The 22,953-nt window shown below is 39.4% G+C and overlaps 1 pseudogene; it reads left to right on the forward strand.

Moving 5' to 3' along the window:
- LOC103125858 (serine/threonine-protein kinase 16-like) overlaps window positions 1–12,666 on the forward strand; it is a 61,354-nt pseudogene extending 48,688 nt beyond the window's left edge.
- Window positions 12,667–22,953: the final 10,287 nt, after the last annotated feature.

Genomic DNA, 22,953 nt, shown 5'->3' on the forward strand with positions numbered 1-22,953 from the left:
TTAATATGTTGACATATAATTCAATATATTGAATTTAATATATTAATATATAATATATTAAGAATTTTAATATATTGCATCTGGTAAAATCTAGAGATGATCTATATCATAACAGTTGCATAGAATGAATTCTGAATAATTTTATGAAAACTATGAAATGTAGGAGGATAATATAAAATATCTGATTATGAGTTACATATTTTATGAGAGTGTTAACAGCACAGTTGTGAGCATATGGGTATGATTTCCCAACTCTCATAATAAGTATATACAATTTTTTAAAATTTATTTATTATTTTTATTTTTTATTTAAGAAAGGATTAATTAATAAAACCATAGGGTAGGAGGGGTACAATTCCACACAATTCACACCACCTATCTCCATATCCCACCCCCTCCCCTGATAGCTTTCCCATTCTCTATCCTTCTGGGAGCATGAACCCAGGGTCATTGTGAGTTGCAGAAGGTGGAAGGTCTGGCTTCTGTAATTGCTTCCCCGCTGAACATGGGCATTGACTGGTGGGTCCATACTCCCAGTCTGCCTCTCTCTTTCCCTAGTAGGGTGGGTCTCTGGGGAAGGCGGAGCTCCAGGACACATTGGTGGGATCTTCAGTCTAGGGAAGCCTGGCCGGCATCCTGATGACATCTGGAACCTGGTGACTGAAAAGAGTTAACATATGAAGCCAAACACATTGTTGAGCAATCATGGACCCAAAGCTTGGAATAGTGGAGAGGAAGTGTTAGGGAGGTACTCACTGCAAACTCTAGTGTACTTCTGCTTTCAGGTATATATTTTGTGGTAGTTTATGGATCGTGTGAACATATGCTCTCTGGCACAGAAACTGATGTATATCTAGGTTTTGGGACTTTGTTAGAAAGTGAACCACCTGAGATGGAATTAGAGTATACTATGAAAGGAAAGGTATCACCCAAGTAATGAAGCTTAAGGGCTGTCATTCCACACGTGAAGTCTCTGGACACAGTATGAAGTGAAGCATGTTGAGGTGGCAATCATTGTGTTGGTTAGGTTGTGATCAGCAGATGCAATATTATTTGATATGGATTGGGAGATGCATACGGGAAAGTGGGCCCTATCCAAGGGTTCCAGGACTGGGGGAAGTAGAGGCTGTATAGTGGAGATGTGAGGTTCCTGCTGTCTTAGGGTTCCAAAAAACAATCGATAGTTAATGTTATCATCACATTATTTGGTAATTGGGTTAACTTTGAAAAGTCCTTTTGTTAGGGTTTGCTATACAGTACCCAGTATCTTGTATATAGCCGTGCTATTGGTTGCTTCTGATCTACTTGGTCTAGGCTTTTGAGAGAGTCCGCATATCAATTACACATCCTATATATTAAAAAGATTCAGTTTGTGTTTTGAAAAACTTTGAGACATACAATTAATTTTGCCCCTCTCGTATTAATTAACTACTGATTTATATGACTACATTTTACTAGGAGTGTACATAAACATCATTCCCACCACCAAAAGACTGAGACCCATACCTCCACCCACTCCAACCCCCCACTGTCCCAGGATGCTGCATGTCTACCCCTCACCACAGGGTTTTGACTTTGGTGCCCTACTTACACTTTGGTCAGGTCCTGCTTTTAGTTTACCTTTCAGATCTTCTTCCTCAACTTCTGTTGATGAGTGGGATCATCCCATACTCATCTTTATCTTTCTGACTTAGCTCACGTAACGTAATCCCTTCTAGCTCTGTCCAAGACGGGTCAGAGAAGGTGGGTTCATTGTTCTTGAGAGCTGCATAGTATTCCATTATGTATATATACCACAGCTTTCTCAGCCACTCATCTGTTGTTGGGCACCTGGGTTGCTTCCAGGTTTTAGCTATTATGAATTGTGCTGCTATGGACATAGGAGTACACCCCTCTTTTTGGTTGGGTTTTATGGAGTCCTTGAGGTATAACCCCAGGAGAGGAATTACTGGATCATATGGAAAGTCCATGTCTAGCCTTCTGAGAGTTCTCCAGACTGCTTTCCACAGAGGCTGGACCAATTTACATTCCCACCAGCCATGTAAAAGGGTTCTTCTCTCCCCACAAGCTCTCCAGCATTTGTTGCTGCTGTCCTTTTTGATGTATGCCATTCTTACAGGAGTGAGGTGGTATCTTAGTGTTGTCTTAATTTGCATTTCTCTGACAATCAGTGACCTAGAGCAGTTTTTTATATGTTTGTTAGCCTTTTGGATCTCCTCTGTAGTGAATGTTTTGTTCATATCCTCTGCCCATTTTTGGATGGGGTCATTTGCTTTTTTGCGGCTAAGTTTGCTGAGCTCTTTATATATTTTGGTGATTAGTTTCTTGTCTGATGTATGGCATGTGAAGATCTTCTCCCATTCTGTGAGGGGTCTCTTTGTTTGTTTAATAGTTTCTTTGGCTGTGCAGAAGCTTTTCAATTTGATGTAGTCCCATTGGTTTGTTTCTGCTTTAGTCTTCCTTGCAATTGGGTTTGATTCATCAAAGATGTCCTTGAGGTGTATGTGGGAAAGTGTTTTACCAATGTTTTCCTCTAAGTATTTGATTGTTTCTGGTCTGACATCTAGGTCTTTGATCCATTTGGAGTTGATTTTTGTTTCTGGTGAGATAAAGTGGTTCAATTTCATTCTTCTGCATGTTACAACCCAGTTTTCCCAGCACCATTTATTGAAGAGAGCCTCCTTTTTCCATTTAATCCTTTGGGCCCCCTTATCAAAGATTAGATGTCCATAGGTGTGGGGATTTTATCACCTCCAATTGAGAAGCCCCCACAGGCTCCTCTCTGCCACTCCCTTCCCAGAATCATTTGGTTTGATGTTTTCTCTTTATGTCACTGTCTCCAAAGTTCCACCTACGAGTGAAATCATCAGGTATTTATCATTCTCTTTTTGACTCATTTCACTCAACATGATTTCTTCAAGCTCTATGCATGGTGACACAAAGATATGGTATGCATTCTGTGTATTTTAGAGTTGCTGGTCTAATATCCAGATCTCTGATTCATTTTGATCTGATTTTGGTTCATGCTATTAAGAGGTAGTTTAGTTTCTATTTTCTATACCTGGCTGTCCAATATTCTTAACAGAATTTCTTCAGGAAACCCTCCTTCCCCCATTGAATGTTTTGTCATATATTAGGTGTCTGTGTACATGTAGACTCATATCTGAGCTCTTGATTCTCTTTCACTGATTCAAGTGTACCTCTCTTTCCAGTATGACACTATGTTAATTATTATTGCTTTGTAGTATAAACTCTATTTGAGGAGTATGTTATCGCCTTCATTTATTTTATTTTTTATTTTTTTAGATAGCATAATGGATATACAGACACTCTCATGCCTAAGCCTCCATTTATTACCTTTTGACTAAGAAGTTCTTTGACAAACTGTGGCTTTTTTTGTGGTTCCAACAATTTTTTTGTCAAATTATTCAATTTATTTGAAGAATTGTATTGGTTTACCATAAATGTTCTATCTAACTTACAATATGCACATTATTATTATTAATGATTTAATATTGATTTATAGAATTATGAGACACTAGGGGTCTAATCCCATACCATCCTAACCACTAGAACTCTGTGCCCCCATACTCTCCAATGGAAACTGCAGTTCTCCCATAAGTTCATAGAAAGGGATTGACTATTATTTCTGTAACTATATACATTTATATTGCTTAAATTAACCTTGGTTTACCAACATTTTATTGCATTACACTGCCCATTTAGCCTTCTCTTTTCCTATCTTTTCTATGTCTTTTTCTTTCTCCTGTTGATGTTGTTTGTGTTACTGATACTATTCTACCATCAATCATATCATCTAGAGTTTGGATTCCTTTGTGTCTTCTTCTTATATAGAACTCCTTTCTACAATTCTTCCAAGTCAGAATTCTAGTAGTGAATTCCTTTAGTTTCTCTATGTTTGGGAAGGTTTTTACTTCTCCCTAATACTTGAAGGCAGGTTAGAGTATTCATAGCTGGCTTTATTTTTTAATTTTGTCTTTCCAGCTAGCAAAAATTTTAAAAAATGCATTGTTGTATTTTTACTATCACATTGAATGAGGGGAAGTGTGTAGAAATAGACTAGAGGATGAAATCCAGAGAAGAGCTTTCAAGCCAATAGCAGAATTGGGATTCTGAGGACTCTGGTTGCTGTCACAAAGAGGAAACTATCTACCTGATGAATCAGAAAGTCACATTACAACATCTTATCTCATCAATGCAAAGCAATACTACACCAGACACATTATATGTACACATTACATATATGTGTGTGTATTCATACCTAACACTATAGACATGGACATGCATGTGTGGATTCTAAATGTGTGCTTGCATCTACAATAACATATTTCAGGTTGTATTGTGCACATGGATACATTTAATCTATATATATAGGTATATAGAAATGCTTGCTTATACATACACTGGTACAAAACACCTGTTTACAAATAGGTATATGGTCCAGAGCTTCTTTTGTTCCCCTTTTTTATTAGATAAGATAGGAATTGAGAGAGGAGGAGGAAATAGAGAAGGAGAGAAAGATAGACACATGGAGACTTGCTTCCCCGCTTGTGAAGCAAACCCCCTGCAGGTGGGGGAGTGGGGGCTCAAACTTAGTTACTTGCACTTAGTAATATGTTCACTTAACCTAGTGTGCTTATTGTCATGCAACACCTCCCAGTAGCTTCTCTCTCATCTTAATTCAGTTTTAAATTCAAGTTCCATTCAAGTATCTCTGATTTTAGGAATTTAAAACATAACAAGGAATCATGTATTTTCACCTGGTTTTGTTTGATCATTCAGAGTTTGTGTTGGAAGAAAGCAGATTTGACAAGCTGTAGAATGGATGAAATGCTGCCAGTGCTAATGGATCTGTCCTGGTGTACTCATACTGTGGTGGTTAAGTTAAAGCCTAATTGTAGAAAGAAAAAAACTCTAGCACTAACACTTCCATTTTGAAGTGCTCTTTCAAACATTTTTTAAGATATAATTATTGCCAAACTTTTATTCCAAGTCACAACCTTAAGAACACAACCAGTGTCAAGTTCTAGGAATATTAAGATTATATAGTCATTTTTCTCTGTAGGGTATAATTCTAAAAATCCTGACCAGTTAGGAGCCAGCAGGTAGCTCACCTGTAAGTGTGAACATCTTACCATGCACCTGCACCTCAGTTTGAGCCCTGGACTACCACATGCGAGTGTATGGTAGTAACAACAAGGAGGGATCTTTGTGAATGGTGACACAGGGTAACAGTGTCTCTCATTCTCACTGTCTCTTCCTACTTCTGTCTCCTGATTTGCCTTTCACTCTCCATCAAAAACTGGTGAAAAAGTGAAGGCATTAAATGCTAAAGATAGCCATGGTGGCAAAAAAAGAATGAAGGGGGCATACTAATCTATAGCTACGGTAATTGGGGCACTTGGGTATTAACATTGTATAATGAAACAAATAAAATATTCACATTGTCATTTAGTTTCTAGTGGGTATAGATTGGGGATGATTTTAAGTCATGCCTCAAAAATATTTTATGGTCTTAGAGTGATGTTTTGTGTTGGGGACCTGAAGATCATGGGTAATGTGTGAAAACTAGTTTCCATATAAATATGTATGATCTGTGATCATAGTAGATTTAAATAAATAACTAGTTACATAAGTATTGAAAATGGAAGTATGCAGAGGTCAGGGGAAAAGTAATCAATTAGATCAGGAGATAAAAGGTTTTTAGTTGATAAGTCTCCGTGTGTGTGTGTGTGTGTGTGTGTGTGTGTGTGTTATTTTATTTTATAGGTAAATCCAGGCAGAGAATGAGTTAAAGAGATCACAACACAAAAGAATACAGATTGGAAGGGAATAAGTCAAGCTCTCACTATTTGCAGATGATATGATAGTATACATAGAAAGACCTAAAGAATCCAGCAGAAAATTACTGGAAGTTATTAGGCAATATAGCAAGGTATCAGGCTACAAAATCAATGTACAAAAATCAGTGGCATTTCTTTATTCAAACACTAAAACTGAAGAAGAAGACATCCAGAAATCACTCCCATTTACGGTTTCAGCAAAATCAATCAAATACCTAGGAATAAAGTTGATCAAAGAAGTGAAAAACTTGTATGCTGAAAACTATGAGTCGCTACTCAAGGAAATAGAAACTAATACCAAGAAATGGAAAGATATCCCATGATCATGGACTAGAAGAATAAATATCATCAAAATGAATATTCTCCCCAGAGCCATATACAAATTTAATGCACTACCCATCAATGTTCCACCAAGCTTCTTTAAGAGAATAGAACAAACACTACTATCATTAATCTGGAACCTGAAAACACCTAGAATTGCCAAAACCATCTTGAGGCAAAGAAACAGAAATGGAGGCATCACACTCCCAGACCTTAAACTATATTATAAAGCCATCATCATCAAAACAGCATGGTACTGGAACAAAAATAGGCACACAGACCAGTGGAACAGAATTGAAAGCCCAGAAATAAATCCCCACACCTATGGGCATCTAATCTTTGATAAGGGGGCCCAAAGGATTAAATGGAAAAAGGAGGCTCTCTTCAATAAATGGTGCTGGGAAAACTGGGTTGTAACATGCAGAAGAATGAAATTGAACCACTTTATCTCACCAGAAACAAAAATCAACTCCAAATGGATCAAAGACCTAGATGTCAGACCAGAAACAATCAAATACTTAGAGGAAAACATTGGTAAAACACTTTCCCACATACACCTCAAGGACATCTTTGATGAATCAAACCCAATTGCAAGGTAGACTAAAGCAGAAACAAACCAACGGGACTACATAAAATAGAAAAGCTTCTGCACATACAAAGAAACTATTAAACAAACAGAGAGAACCCTCACAAAATGGGAGAAGATCTTCACATGCCATACATCAGACAAGAAACTAATCATCAAAATATATAAAGAGCTCAGCAAACTTAGCACCAAAAAAGCAAACGACCACATCCAAAAATGGGCAGAGGATATGAACAAAACATTCACTACAGAGGAGATCCAAAAGGCTAACAAACATATAAAAATCTGCTCTAGGTCACTGATTGTCAGAGAAATTCATATTAAGGCAACATTGAGATACCACCTCACTCCTGTAAGAATGGCATACATCAAAAAGGACAGCAGCAACAAATGCTGGAGAGGATGTGGGACAGAGGAACCCTTTTACATTGCTGGTGGGAATGTAAATTGGTACAGCCTCTGTGGAGAGCAGTCTGGAAAACTCTCAGAAGGCTAGACATGGACCTTCCATATGATCCAGTAATTCCTCTCCTGGGGTTATACCCCAAGGACAACATAACATCCAACCAAAAAGAGGGGTGTACTCCTATGTTCATAGCAGCACAATTCATAGTAGCTTTCTTCTTCTTCTAGTATTTGCCCTTCTTCCGTAGCCAGTCAACAGCGTCAGGTTGAAAGCTGTCAGGAGCTGCTTGTTGCTGGCTTTGAAAGTGACTGGGATCCATGTGGATTCAGTCGGCTAGGAAGGATCATCGGTTTCCCCAATGAATGGGTACTCATGGGATGTACCACGAGAAGGTCGATCCAATGCTTCCCAAATAGCTAAAACCTGGAAGCAACCCAGGTGCCCGACAACAGATGAGTGGCTGAGAAAGCTGTGGTACATATACACAATGGAATACTATGCAGCTATCAAGAACAATGAACCCACCTTCTCTGACCCATCTTGGACAGAGCTAGAAGGAATTATGTTAAGTGAACTAAGTCAGAAAGATAAAGATGAGTATGGGATGATCCCACTAATCAACAGAAGTTGCGTAAGAAGATCTGAAAGGGAAACTAAAAGCAGGACCTGATCAAACTGTAAGTAGGGCACCAAAGTAAAAACCCTGTGGTGAGGGGTAGACATGCAGCTTCCTAGGCCAGTGGGGGGTGGGAGTGGGTGAGAGGGATGGGTCACAGTCTTTTGGTGGTGGGAATGGTGTTTATGTACACTCCTAGTAAAATGTAGACATATAAATCAGTAGTTAATTAATATGAGAGGGGGAAAATCAATTGTATGTCTCAAAGTTTTTCAAAACACAGACTGAATCTTTTTAATATATAGGCTGTGTATTTGATATGCGGACTCTCTCAAAAGCCTAGACCAAGTAGATTAGAAGCATCCAATAGCACAGCTATATACAAGATACTGGGTACTGTATAGCAAACCCTAACAAAAGGACTTTTCAAAGTTAACCCAATTACCAAATAATGTGATGATAACATTAACTATCGATTGTCTTTTTGAACCCTAAGACAGCAGGAACCTCACATATCCACTATAGAGCCCCTACTTCCCCCAGTCCTGGAACCCTTGGATAGGACCCACCTTCCTGTATGCCTCTCCCAATCCATACCAAATAATATTGCATCCGCCGATCACAACCTAACGAATGCAAGATTGCCACCTCAACATGCTTCACCTAAGACACACTGTGTCCAGAGACTTCATGTGTGGAATGACAACCCTTCAGCTTCATTACTTGGGTGAGACCTTTCCTTTTATAGTACACTCTAATTTCATCTCAGGTGGTCCACTTTATAACAAAGTCCCATAACCAAGATATACACCAGTTTCTGTGGGAGAGAGCTTATGTTCACACGTATCCATAAACTACTGCAAAATATATACCTGAAAGCAGAAGTACACTAGAGTTTGCAGTGAGTACCTCCCTAACACTTCCTCTTCACTACTCCAAGCTTTGGGTGCATGATTGCTCAACAATTTGTTTGGCCTCGTATGTTAAATCTCTTTTCAATCACCAGGTTCCAGATGCCACCAGGATGCTGGCCAGGCTTCCCTGGATTGAAGACCCCACCAATGTGTCCTGGAGCTCACTTTCCCCAGAGACACACCCTACTAGGGAAAGAGAGAGGCAGACTGGGAGTATGGACCGACCAGTCAATGCCCAAATTCAGCGGGGAATCAATTACAGAAGCCAGACCTTCTACCTTCTGCAACCCTCAATGACCCTGGGTCCATGCTCCCAGAGGGATAGAGAATGGGAAAGCTATCAGGGAGGGGGTGGGTTATGGAGATTGGGTGGTGGGAATTGTGTGGAGTTGTACCCCTCCTACCTTATGGTTTTGTTAATTAATCCTTTCTTAAATAAAAAAAAAAAAGAAAGAAACCAACCTAACTCAACCAGACAAACACAGACTCAAAGTGAAAGGATGGAAAACTATCATACAATCCAATGGCCCACAAAAAAGTTCAGGAACAGCTATTCTTATATCTCACACATTATAATTTAAAACAATAAAATTAAATGACAGGGATGAACATTACTTAATGCTCAGAGGATCAGTCAATGAAGAGGACTTAAGAATTATTAACATTTATATACCCAATGATAAGCTATCTAAATACATCAAACATCAACTGAAATATATTAACAGCAACACAGTCATATTAGGGGAATTCAACACCCGACTCTCTCAACTTTATAGATCATCCAGGCAGTAAATCAATAAAGACATGAGGAAGCTAAATGAGGAGATAACCAAACTAGAACGAATGTATATTTTCAGAGTCATTCATCCCAAAAAACTGGAATACACATTCTACTGAAGTCCACATGAGTCATTCTCAAGGATAGACCATATATTAGGCCACACAAAGACAGCATTCAAGAGCATTGAAATCATACCAAACATCTTATCAGACCACAGTGGAATTAAACTGACTCTTAATAATCAGCAAAAGATTAGTAATAGTCCCAAAATGCGGAAGCTCAACAGTACACTACTTAACAAGTACTATGTCAAAGAGAACATAAAGGAAGAAATCAAAATGTTTAGAAAGTTAAATGAAAATGAAGACACAAGCTACCAAAAATATTTGAGACACAGCTAATGCAGTACAGGGAGGGAAGTTCATAGCCATACAAATACACATTAAGAGACAAGAAAAATTACAAATAAACAACCTGATTGCACATCTTAGAGACCTAGAAGAAGAAGAACAAAGAAACCCTAAAGCAACCAGAAAAACATAAATCACTAATGTTAGGGCAGAAATAAATAACATTGAAAATAAGAAAACCATGCAAAAGATCAGTAAAAGTAAATGTTGGTTCTTCAAAAGAGTGAACAAAATAGACCAGTCTTTAGCCAGACTTATAAAATAAAAAAGTATGGCAGAGGACCTAGTCGGGGTTGTATTGTTATATGGAAAACTGGGGAATGTTATGCAGGTAAAAACTATTGTCTTTACTGTCAAATGTAAAACGTTAATTTTCCAATAAAGAAATCAAAAGGAAAAAAAAAGGAAGCATGAAGGAAAATGAGAAAATCCTAGAGGTATAAGACCTTACCATTTTTTATACTTTATGGTATTTACATATAAACTATATCTTATACGTAGACAAGACCAGTTGTTTCTGGTCTCCCTCTTTCAATATTATAGCTGATTAACATTTCAACAAAGGAAAGAAAGAAAGAAAGAAAGAAAGAAAGAAAGAAAGAAAAATGTTATTATTTAAAATGCATTTACAATTGGACCCCAATGTTGAAATTTAGTTTAGTAATTTGAACTCTTATGTGCTTAGATTGAAGCTATACTAAGAACTGAAGTATATGCATTAAAAAGCTGGAGACATTCAATCTATTTTCCCCTCTCATATTAATGAAATAGTTATTTATTTTACAAAATGATTATCCTTAATTATTTTATAGAGATAGCCAGAAATTAAGAAATGAGTGATATAGAGGGAGAAAGACAGAGAGATATACCTGCATCACTGCTTCACCACTCTTGAAGCTTTCCCCCTGCAGGTGGTGATTAAATATTTATAAGACTATAGTTAATAGGATTACATATTAACATCATCTGATACTTTTATTTAGATCTATTTGAGTTATCTCCACACTGTTGTCCATAGTGTCTGCCTTAGTTTACAATCTTATCCCCACTCTTATGGAATGGAAAATTTTCGTTTTCAACTTCATTTGCACAAAACATAATATTGTACCTTTCTTTTTTATTTTATTGGAGAAAAAGATATACTGGGGGGGAAACAAGGCAAAAGAAAATGTAGCTTGTACAAGCACTGTTTCACCACTCATGAAGCCTCTACCACTGCAGGGTCTGAAACCTGGTGTACTCATCCAAATGCACCAGCACTTTTTAATTTTTATTTATATGTGCTTCATTTTTATGTCTAAGTTTTGATAAACAAAGTTTATCCTCCAAATACTATTCTTTCTAGAAGACCCTTGGGAAGAATGATAGTGAGAGAAGTGAGGGTAGGGGAATGAGAACTTTTCAGTTCCTGGTACTGGGTTGACAGAATTTGGAGGTGATAGGAAAACTTTCACTCATGTGCCAAAAATTGCCCTGTAAACCATTAACCTCCCAGTAAATTTTATAAAATTATTTATTTATTTATTTATTTTCCCTTTTGTTGTCCTTGTTTTATTGTTGTAGCTATTATTGCTGTTGTTATTGATGTCAACGTTGTTAGATAGGACAGAAAGAAGTAGAAAGAGGAGGGACGGACAAGGAGAGGGAGAGAAAGACAGACACCTGCAGACCTGCTCCACCACCTGTGAAGAGACTCCCCTGTAGGGGCTTGAACCAAGATTCTGATTCTGGTACTTATGCTTTGTGCCACGTGTGCTTACCCCTCAGTAAAGTTTTTGAAAAGAAAGAAAATATATTACTAACTGTGTGGTAAACCATTAACTCCCAATAAAATAATAATAATAAAGAATTTTAAAAAATGGTAGAGTGAGCACTTTTCCTCTCGCCAGGGCCAGTGAGTTCAACTATGTGGACCTAGTGGAGGGCTTACATGATGGCTGCTTCTATGCCCTGAAGCGAATCCTATGTCACAAGCAGCAGGACCAGGAGGAGGCCCAGTGAGAAGCTGACATGCATTGACTCTTCCATCACCCCAACATCCTTCCCCTCATGGCTTACTGTCTGAAGGTGCGGAGCACAAAACATGAGCCCTGGCTGTTGCTACCTTTCATCAAGAGAGGTACGCTGTGAAATGAGATAGAAAGGCTAAAGGACAAAGGCAACTTCTTGACTGAGGACCAAATCCTCCAGCTGCTCCTGGGTATCTGCAGAGGCCTTGAGGCCATTCATGCCAAGGGTAATGCCTACACGGACCTGAAACCCACCAACATCTTGCTTGGAGATGAAGGACAGCCAGTCCTGATGGATTTGGGTTCTATGAACCAAGCGTGCATCCAGGTAGAAGGCTCCCACTGGCCCTGCAGGACTGGGCAGCCCAATGGTGCACCATCTCTTACCGAGACCCAGAGGTCTTTTCTGTGCAGAGCCACTGCATCATTGATGAGAGGACTGACATCTGGTCCCTAGGCCACATACTGTATGCCATGATGTTTGGGGAGGGCCCTTATGACATGGTGTTCCAGAAGGGTGACAGCGTGGCCCTGGCTGTGCAGAACCAGCTCAGCATCCCACAGAGCCCCAGACATTCAGCACAACTGTGACAGCTGCTGGCCTCCATGATGACCGTGGACCCCAGCATTGCCTGAACATCTCACCCCTGCTCAATCAGTTGGAAGCATTGCAGCCCCAAGGGCCAGGCCAGCACACTATTCAGATCTGAGCACCCCAGGGGCATGCCAAGAAGGTGGTTGCAGTGGAGGCTCCTGTCCTTCCCTAGGGTCTCAGTCCACACTGCCCTCTCACTCCCAAGAGCAAGAGGGCAGGGGGACTGATAGAATCTGGTAATGGCTCTGAGCTGGCCTACTGAAAGTGCATCATGGTCTGTCTCCAGATTTGGAGGCAGGAGAATATAGAAACAGAAGAATAAAGTCAAAGTCATTTGGTGGGGATCTCAAGACTTTGTTGGGACTGGGTGGTGGCACACCTGGTTGAGAACACATGCCACAGTGCACAAGGACCCAGGTTCAACCCCCCAGTCCCCACCTGTATGGGGAAATCTTTGCGAATGGTGAAGCAGGGCTGTAGGTGTCTCTCTGTCTCTCCCCCTCTATCAGCCCTTTCCCTCTTGATTTCTGGCTGTGTCCAATAAATAAAGATAATACCAAAAATAAAAAAAAATGTAGAGTGATACCACAGCTCCAAAGCTTCCTTAAATGAGGTGAAGGCTGGGTTTGAACCGGGCCATGTACATGTCTAAGCAATGCACTATCCAACTTATAACAGTTGGCATGCCAGTACAATGCATGCCAGGTTCAAGTCACAACATCAAAAGCCAGAGCTCAGCACCGTTTTTTTCTTTTTCTTTCTTTCTTTTTTTTTTTTTTTTTGCTTCCAGGGTTATCACTGGAACTCAGTGCCTGCACTGTGAACTCACTGCTCCTGAAGGCAGTATTTTTTCCTTTTTGTTGCCCTGTTCTTGCTGTTGTTATTTTTAAATATAGAGAAATTGAGAGAGGAGGGGAAAACAAAGAGGGGAGAGAAAGACAGACACCTGCAGATCTGCTTCACAGCCTGTGAAGTTATCACCCCCTTGCAGGTGAGGAGCTGGGGGCTCGAACCAGGATCCTTACCCTGGTCCTTGCACTTTGTGTCATGTGTTCTTAACCCGCTGAGCCACCACCCAACCCCACTTTGGTGTTTTGTTTTTTTTTTTTTGCTTTTGCTTTATTATTGTTATTTTGTTATTTATAAAAAGGAAATCTTGACAAAACCATAGGATAAGAGGGATACAACTCCACACAATTCCCACCACCAGAACTCCATGTCTCATCCTCTCCCCTGATAGCTCTCAGATTCTTTATCTCTCTGGGAGTATGGACCCAGGGTCGTTGTGGAGAGCAAAAAGTGGAAGATCTGGCTTCTGTAATTGCTTCCCCACTGAACATGGACATTTCTTTATCTATTTATCATCTATCTATCTATCGTCTATTTGCCTACCTATCATCTTCTATCATGTATCTTTCTGCATTTCTGCCCTTAAACTAAAATAAATGACATTTTGTAAACCACATTCAGAAAGGAAAGTAAAAAACAAAATGCCAAAGAGCAAAAATCAACCGGTCACAGTCTTAAGGCACATCACATTACACATCTCACCAATACGCCTGTGGAGGGAAAGTTTGGGAGGAGGTGAAAAAGTCCATAGGACATTGATGTACCCACATATCAGCTACTGTCTGGTAAAACATTAACCTCCTAATAAAATTTAAAAACAAGGAACAGTAGCATGTGAAAGAAAAACAAACAAACTAACAACAACAACAACAAAACTCTTGTTGGAGCTTCTGGCTTTCTTATAAGGAAAGAATATCAAAGGTAAACCCTCCACTCCCAGTCTGGGCTACAGAATTAGACATGGAGGGCCAGGAAACCAGAGTGATCAAACATCCCTGAATCAAAGCCTTCTCATTCATCTTTAGTGTCAAGATGGCTGAGCTGCCCCCCTAAGGGTGGAGAGCCCACTCTGAATCTGCTGGTCCTGCATTGGCCTGTGCTTAATTGTCCAGTGATCACTGACTGATACAGGCATGGAGGTGTTTGGTGAAAAAAGAGTCATTTGTCGAGAGCAATAGTGAAAGCATGGAAATAGGACCTGGATACTGCATTGAAGAGGACCAGGAGGTGACAAACATTACAGTGCACAAACTACAGTTCACAATGCACACACATTATAGTGCACAATGGCCCTAGTTCAAACCCCTGGTCCCCACCTGCAGAGGGAAAATTCAAGGGTAGTAAAGCAGGGATGCAAGTGTCTCTCTGTCTCTTTTACTCTCTATCTCTCCCTCCCCTCTCAATTTACCTCTGTTTCTATAAATGAAAATAATTAAAAGTACTGTGAGAAATATATATATATATACACATATATATATACATATATATACATATATATACATATATATATATATATATATATATAGAGAGAGAGAGAGGGAAAAAAACGAAATAACCTAGCGCAGGATTGGAAGCAAGTTTTCTTTTATTTTCATGTTCATGGTGAAAGACATTTGCCACTTGCCTCTGTACTGAGGAAATAATCATTCCCTTCCTCGTTTTCTTTTTCTCATGCTTTGTTGTTCATTTTCAGACCTTCAGCTCTATATATCTTTAATACATCAGACTTCTCAACACTTCTTTTTAAATATCATTTCTCTGTAAATCATTTGTATGTATGTGTGTGATTCAATAGACACTTGGATGATCACATAGAGAATAACTTGCATACATACATACATACATATAAAATCACTTATCAAGTGCACAGAAAAATCTTTTCATTGTTCTTTTTTTAATTTTTTTTAATTTAAGAAAGTATTAATTAACAAAACCATAGGGTAGGAGGGGTACAATTCCACACAATTCCCACCACCCATTCTCCATATCCCACCCCCTCCCCTGATAACTTTCCCATTCTCTATCCCTCTGGGAGCATGGACCCAGGGTCATTGTGGGTTGCAGAAGGTAGAAGGTCTGGCTACTGTAATTGCTTCCCCGCTGAACATGGGCGTTGACTGGTCGGTCCATACTCCCAGTCTGCCTCTCTCTTTCCCTAGTAGGGTGGGTCTCTGGGGAAGCTGAGCTCCAGGACACATTGGTGGGGTCTTCAATCCAGGGAACCCTGGCAGGCATCCTGATGACATCTGGAACCTGGTGATGCAAACTCTAGTGTACTTCTGCTTTCAGGTATATCTTTTGCAGTAGTTTACGGATACGTGTGAACATATGCTCTCTCTCACAGAAACTGGTGTATATCTAGGTTTTGGGACTTTGTTAGAAAGTGAACCACCTGAGATGGAATTAGAGTATACTATGAAAGGAAAGGTCTCACCCGAGTAATGAAGCTGAAGGGTTGTCATTCTACACGTGAAGTCTCTGGACACAGTATGAAGTGAAGCATGTTGAGGTCGCAATCGTTGTGTTGGTTAGGTTGTGATCTGCAGATGCAATATTATTTGATATGGATTGGGAGAGGCATACGGGAAAGTGGGCCCTATCCAATGGTACCAGGACTGGGGGAAGTAGAGGCTCTATAGTGGAGATGTGAGGTTCCTGCTGCCTTAGGGTTCAAAAAGACAATTGATAGTTAATGTTATCATCACATTATTTGGTAATTGGGTTAACTTTGAAAAGTCCTTTTGTTAGGGTTTGCTGTACAGTATCCAGTATCTTGTATATAGCTGTGCTATTGGATGCTTCTAATCTACTTGGTCTAGGCTTTTGAGAGAGTCCGCATATCAAATACACAGCCTATATATTAAAAAGATTCAGTTTGTGTTTTGAGAAACTTTGAGACATACAATTGATTTTCCGCCTCTCATATTAATTAACTACTGATTTATATGTCTACATTTTGCTAGGAGTGTACATAAACACCATTCTCATCACCAAAAGACTGTGACCCATCCCTCCCACCCACTCCCACCCCCCACTGTCCCAGGAAGCTGCATGTCTATCCCTCACCTCAAGGTTATTATTTTTTTATTATTATTTTACCCTTAAAATAGTAAATGCTCAAAAATGGAGCAAGAGGAGAAGAAGGTGGAGAGGGAGGGGGAAGTGTAGAAGGAAGAAGAGGAGGAGAAATAGGAAAAGGAGAAGAGAAAGGGAAAGCAAAATAGCTCACCGAAATAGTTTGCAGTTTATCATGTGAGCAATCAAGTCCACCCCTCCCCCACAACATTGAAGAAGCTTCCATAAAGTGGTTCTGTCTCTCTGCCTCCCTATAAGAAGGAAGAAAGAGAGAAGTAAAGAAAGAAAGAGAGAAAGAAAGAAAGAAAGAAAGAAAAGAAGGAAGAAAGAGAGGGAAAGAAAGAAAGGAAGGAAGATATTACATGCTTTCCACTTTTAAAGAAGTAGTTTCAAAAATTCTCCTTTAGCTATCTTTTCTCCTTGATCTTCAAATTCATGGGCAGACAGTTCCCTTGAACCTGGAGCATAGAGAACCCTGTGCTTCTGTTTTGTTGACATGGCAACAGCTCCATTGTAGTCTCAGCCACTCTAGTTTCAATGCTCAACCTTACTTTTGTGTTACATTTCTAAAATCATACTGTGTCTCAGTAATGTGACACTGACTTACAGGAAAATGCCTTCTAATTAAGTGATATAGAGCCATTTATATTTTAGAATAAAAGGCATCAAGTTCTTTTTAACAAATATATTTTACTGCATATTTATTGAACGTATTAAAGTGTATTATAACTAACACTGAAAGAACATGGACAAATTTCTCTCCCAGATGTTTTTGTGAATTCCATCATTTAAAAATAGTCACTGCTGTGAATGTGCTCAGGGAGCAATTTATTAGTGAGTTTATTCAGAGAAAACTGAGTATTCAAACATAGATTTTACTGAATACTTATCAGTACTTGTCTTTTCCTTCTCAAGTTTTTGTCAGTCACAGAAAGATGATAAATGCATAAAAGAGAGAGATGATTCCTCAGGAAAAGATAAAGGAGGTATTTATTTAGCATAAATAAAAACAATCCATTCTTAATATTAAAAAGTAATCTTACTCTGCCGGGTAAGGAGTTACCTATTTGGTAGGGATAGTACAAGAATTGATGCTTACAAAGTTGTCTTTGTAATCTACAGAAACATCCTTTTCCTTTTATTTTCTTCTTATTATTATTATTTGAATATATTTTTACAAAATTTTTATTTATAAAAAAGGAAACACAAAAACCATAGGGTAAGAGGGGTACAACACCACATAATTCCCACCACCAGAACTCCGTATCCTATCCTATCCCCAACAGCTTTCCTATTCTTTATCCCTCTTGGTGTATAGACACAGGGTCATTATGGGGTACAGAAGATGGAAGGTCTGGCTTCTGTAATTGCTTCCCGCTGAACATGGGCATTGGCAGGTTGATCCATACTCCCAGCCTGTCTCTCTCTTTCCCTAGTGGGTCAAGGCTTTGGAGAAGTGGGGCTCTAGGACACATTGGTGGGGTCATCTGTCCAGGAAAGTCTGGTTGGCATCATCTTAGCATCTGGAACCTGGTGGCTAAAAAAAGAGTTAACATGTAGAGCCAAATTGTTGACTAATCATGAACGTAATAGTTGTAATAGTGCAGATGAAGATTTTTTTGGGGGGGGTCTCTGATTTGTAGATTGTTAGTAGGCCTATTTTACTTATATTCCAAAGGGACCATAACTATATAAGTGTGTTTTTTTTTTTCTGAGCCTAAAATCTGGTATGCAGGTGGATCCAAGTTATTGTCTGAGGAGATGATGTCATGGCTGGAAAAATTACCAGAAAGCTGGATCAGGGAAGAGAGTAGCACCCAAATATGGGAAAAGTGTATAAAGATTGTAAACTCCATTGATTTGATCTGATCTGGGGCTCATATTCATCTGTGGAGCCTATGTGATCCTTGTAGATCTGAGCTCACATTCTGTGGTCATGAGTAGGAACATTCCAGGTTGCCCCAATTTCAGGAATCATCCTCCTCAGGTGGAATGTAGTTTATGTTGTCCAGCCTGCCCAGCTCTGGTTTATGGTGGTGCAAGGGATTGAACCTATGCTTTTGGAATCTTAGTCATGAGGCTGTCCACATAAGTTTTTTTTTTTTATTTTTTACTGTTAACTTATTTTTGCCCTTGTTGTTCTATTTTTGTAGTTATTAGTGTTGTTGTTGTTGTTGTTGGATAGGACAGAGAAATGGAGAGAGGAGGGGAAGACAGAGGGGGAGAGAAAGATAGACACCTGCAGACCTGCTTCACCACCTGTGAAGCAACTCCCCTGAAGGTGGGGAGATGGGGCTTGAACCGGGATCCTTATGCTGGTCCTTGCACCTTGCGCCACCTGCGCTTAACCAGCTGCACTACAGCTCAACTCCTTTGCATAACTTTTATGCTATCTCCTAGCAACCATAATTATCATTTTTATTGCTATGAGGGTTATAACTGGAGCTCTATGCTTGCACTAATAATTCAAGCATTATTAATAATGCAAGCATTATTATATGATGGCCATTTTTAAAAAATTATTTTCTGATATAAAGAGAGAAACTGAAAGAAAAGGGAAGAGAGAAAGAGAGAGAGAGAGAGAGAGAGAGAGAGAGAGAGAGAAACCTTCAGTGCTACTTTACCATTTCCGAAGCTTCACCCTGCCAGTGAGAATAGGGTGCATGAACCCAGATCCTGGCTCTTAACCCAGAAAAACTGCTCCAGAGAGGAAAGCCAGGCTGGGTAGCTCCCACCAGGCAACAAGAAGGTGCAAGCCTGGGGGCTTGTCCTTTCCACAACAAACATATTTGATCATTTGTTCTGTGACTTGAATCCCCTGCAGCCATGCATTTCCCAGCTTTCCAGAGTGGGATCCTTCTCAGATGAGCAATGAGGCAGTTGGCCTTTTCTTTAATTCACATTGTGTTCACATAAAATGAGGTATATAATTTGATATGCAGGTCAAGTGTATTTTCAGTTTTATGGTTGAGGAATAAAAATGAGCAAAATGTTACTGTATCTAATTAGGTTTTCTTTTCTTTTTAAAATATTTTTATTTATGAACTTTTAATGAGTACTTTTAATAAGAATTGCTCTCAATAGAGAAAGAGAGAGAGAGAAAGAGAGAGAGAGAAGGAGAGAGAGACCTAAGTTCTGGCTTATGACGGTGCTAGAGATTAAACCTGGTACCTCAGAGCTTCAGTCATGAAAGTGTTGCAGAACAATTATCCTGTCTCCCCAACCCCCTGATTCAATTTTCTTTTATCCATGACTTCTTCTAACACTAGTTTTCTTTGAAAATCCCATTTTTAGGATTTGCTGTATCATATAATTCCTCACTATAATTTATATTCTTTAATGCTATTTACATATAGCGTATCTTATAAAATGATGCTTTTGTTCTCCCTGGTCTAAGATTATAGGTTATTTAATATTTCAAAGAAAAAGTCACTATTAGAAATGCATTAACTATTTGAGCCCACTGTTAAAATTTAGTCAGGTTACCAATGTGAAGTCTTAAGTGCTTAGATTGAAGGAATATATACTCAGAACTGTGGTCTATGCATCAAAAAGTTGGAGACATTCAATCCCTCTCATATTGATTTGTAAGACTATAAGTTAATAGGAGTGATTTGTAAGACTATAAGTTAATAGGAGTGTATATTAACACCATTCCCACCACCAAAGGTCTGTGTCCCCTACCCGCCCCCAACACACACACACACACACACACACACACACACACACACACACACACAGTGAAGCAAAAATTTACCCTTACCCTCCACCCAGAGATTTTTACTTTGGTGCCGTATTCCAACACAGTCAGATTTAGCTTTGAGTTTCTTTCTCTGCTCTTCTTTCTCAACTTCTGTTTATGAGTGGGATCATCCCATTCTCGTCTTTATCTTTCTGACTTATCTCACTTAATATAATTCCTTCTAGCTCCATCCAAGTTGGGTCAGAGAAGGTGGGTACATTATTCTTTATGGGTGAGTAATATTCCATGGTATTTGTATACCACAGCTTTCTCAACCATTTCATCTGTTGTTGGGCACCTGGTTTTGTCTATTACAAACTGTGCTGTTATGAACACAGGTATACACACATCTTTTGGGTTGGGTGTTAAGGAGTCCTAAGTATATATCCCTAGGAGAGGAATTACTGGGTAATATTAAGGGTCGTTTTTAGCCTTGTGAAGGCTCTCCAGACTGCTCTCCACAGGGCTTGGGACAACTTACATTCCTATCAGCAGTGCAGAAGAGTTCCTTTGTCCCCACAACCTCTCTAGCAGTTGTTGTGGCTTTTATCTTTCATGTATGCCAGTCTCACAGGGGTGAGGTGGTATCTCATTGTTGTCTTTATTTGTATTTCTCTGACAGTCAGTGACTTGGTGCAATTTTTTATATATTTGTTGGCCTTTCTCTTGCACTAAATGGACAAAAGGTACAATGCCAAGGAAAGCTCAACTTGGAGGAACTGACATGAGGTAATTTGTCCACTGCTGGTTTTCCTGACCTTGTAAGAAGGTTGAGTGCACATGTAACAGTGCTCAAGGATCTGGGTTAAAGCCCCAGTACCCCCCTGAAGGGAGAAAACTTGATGAAAATTGACATAGCATTACAGCTCCCTCTCTCTCTCTCTCTCTCTCTCTGTGTGTGTGTGTGTCTACTGCCATTTTGAATTCTCTCACTCTCTATCCAATAAATAATAAATAAAACATTAAAAACTAAAAAATAAATTGTGTTGTACAGAGGGCATGTAGAACCTTGCCCTGACTTATCTCTAGTTGAAAGTAGTAGGTTTTTCTTCATTTTTTTGGCCACCAAGTCTGTGACTGCAGCTTAGTATCTACATGAGCCTCCTCTCCTCACAGAGATTCTTTTCTTTTCTTTTTTCTAGAAAATTATGTGAGACAGAGAGGGAGAGGCTGAGAAAAAAGAGACACTTCAGATAATCTCCACCACTCAAGAAGCTTCCCCGTAGGTGTTCCTAGGCAATGAACCAAGAACTCCAATCTGGGTCCTCCCAAGTAATTAATAGATGAGCCACTGGCCATCCCCCTGGAACCTTTGCTTCTGAAGGAGACTTTAGCTCCTGAAATAATTACATATATCTCTACACAGCCATGTTGGTGTTTTTGAGTTTGTTTGTTACTTTGAAATTTATTTACTTGTCATGATCAGTACAAAAGCATTTTTGGAAGGACCCAGAGTCTTGAGCTGTAGGGGACAGTCTATTCTGTGTTCAGACTTTGCCTATAGCTCTGACATTTGTCGGGCAGACAACAAGTAGAATAAAAGAATCGAACTGTGATTTGGTCTGCTCAACAAGGACTTTACAATTTGCACACAGCCACACTGATGCAGTCTGACCACATATTTGAAATATATTTTTTAATCCATTTCATAGTGTTTAACCCAAACCTTCAGTTATAACAACAGCATTTAGGTCCTTGTTATCATTCTACTTAAAAGTCAGTTTCTTGAGGAGATGTTGGTTTACATTTCTGTACTTCCCCAACCTCTATCCTCATGCCATCCTGGACCACAGACCACTAGACCCCTGCCTCCCCTGGAACCCTCTTTCCCTTCTGAGTCCTCAAATATGTGCTGTAGACAACCATATGTTGCAGTCTCACCATGTGCCATCCTTGTCTTTGTTTCTTAGGCCCTTCCCATGGTTGATCATCAGATATCCATCTTCTTTCTGGCTTTTTTTTTTAACTTATCATGGTGGCTCCCAGTTAAGTTTCCACATAGTACAAAGGGAAGATGTCACTGTTTTTACAGTTCCATACTATTCCATCATGTGCATGTTCCAGGACCTCTGTGACCACTCGTCTTTTCTTGGCCACAAGGTCATTTCTAAATGTGGATTTTAACAAATGATGTTGCCATTCAGGTAAATGTGCTTAGATCTCTGCAAATACTAGTTTACTTGTTCTTTAGCTATATACCTAGGAGAGGAAATGCCCAATATGGTAGGTCCACTTTTAATGTTTTGAATGGAGACTGAACAAATATTTCTGATTTTGCAATTAAAAATTGGAAATTTCAGGGGCATTAGGCTCATCCCCTTGCTGAAGTCAGAAATGACAGGAAGTACTTGGGGGAGCACAGACACTACTGCATCAAGTCAGAACACATGTTCTGAGCACCTGTGTGCCTGGGGGAAGGACATTGCTGCCTAGGAAATGGGAGTGGTAACCAGTGTGGGTGTGGCTTAGAAAGGAGGTGTAGGTGGGGCTTGGATATTTATAAACTACACCTGTGAACATGTCTCTGTCTCTCTGTCTCTCTCTCTCTCTCTCTCTCTGCCTAGATGAACCTGCCATCATGTGAGTAAGGGCTCTGAGTCTCTCTCTCTCTCTCTATCAATCCATGTGTACTCCAGTTTTCCTGAATAAAGTTTAAAATTCCTGAAAATCATGCTTTCTCCTCAATTCTTTATTGGGATTATGTGTGATAAACCTCTAAACAAAGCCCACAACCCCCCATACACCCTAGCTCTACTAATTTTCTAGTTTTCTTGTTTCTTCTTTT

The sequence above is a fragment of the Erinaceus europaeus genome, chromosome 3 (genome assembly GCF_950295315.1).
Source record: "Erinaceus europaeus chromosome 3, mEriEur2.1, whole genome shotgun sequence".
Lineage (NCBI taxonomy): Eukaryota > Metazoa > Chordata > Mammalia > Eulipotyphla > Erinaceidae > Erinaceus > Erinaceus europaeus.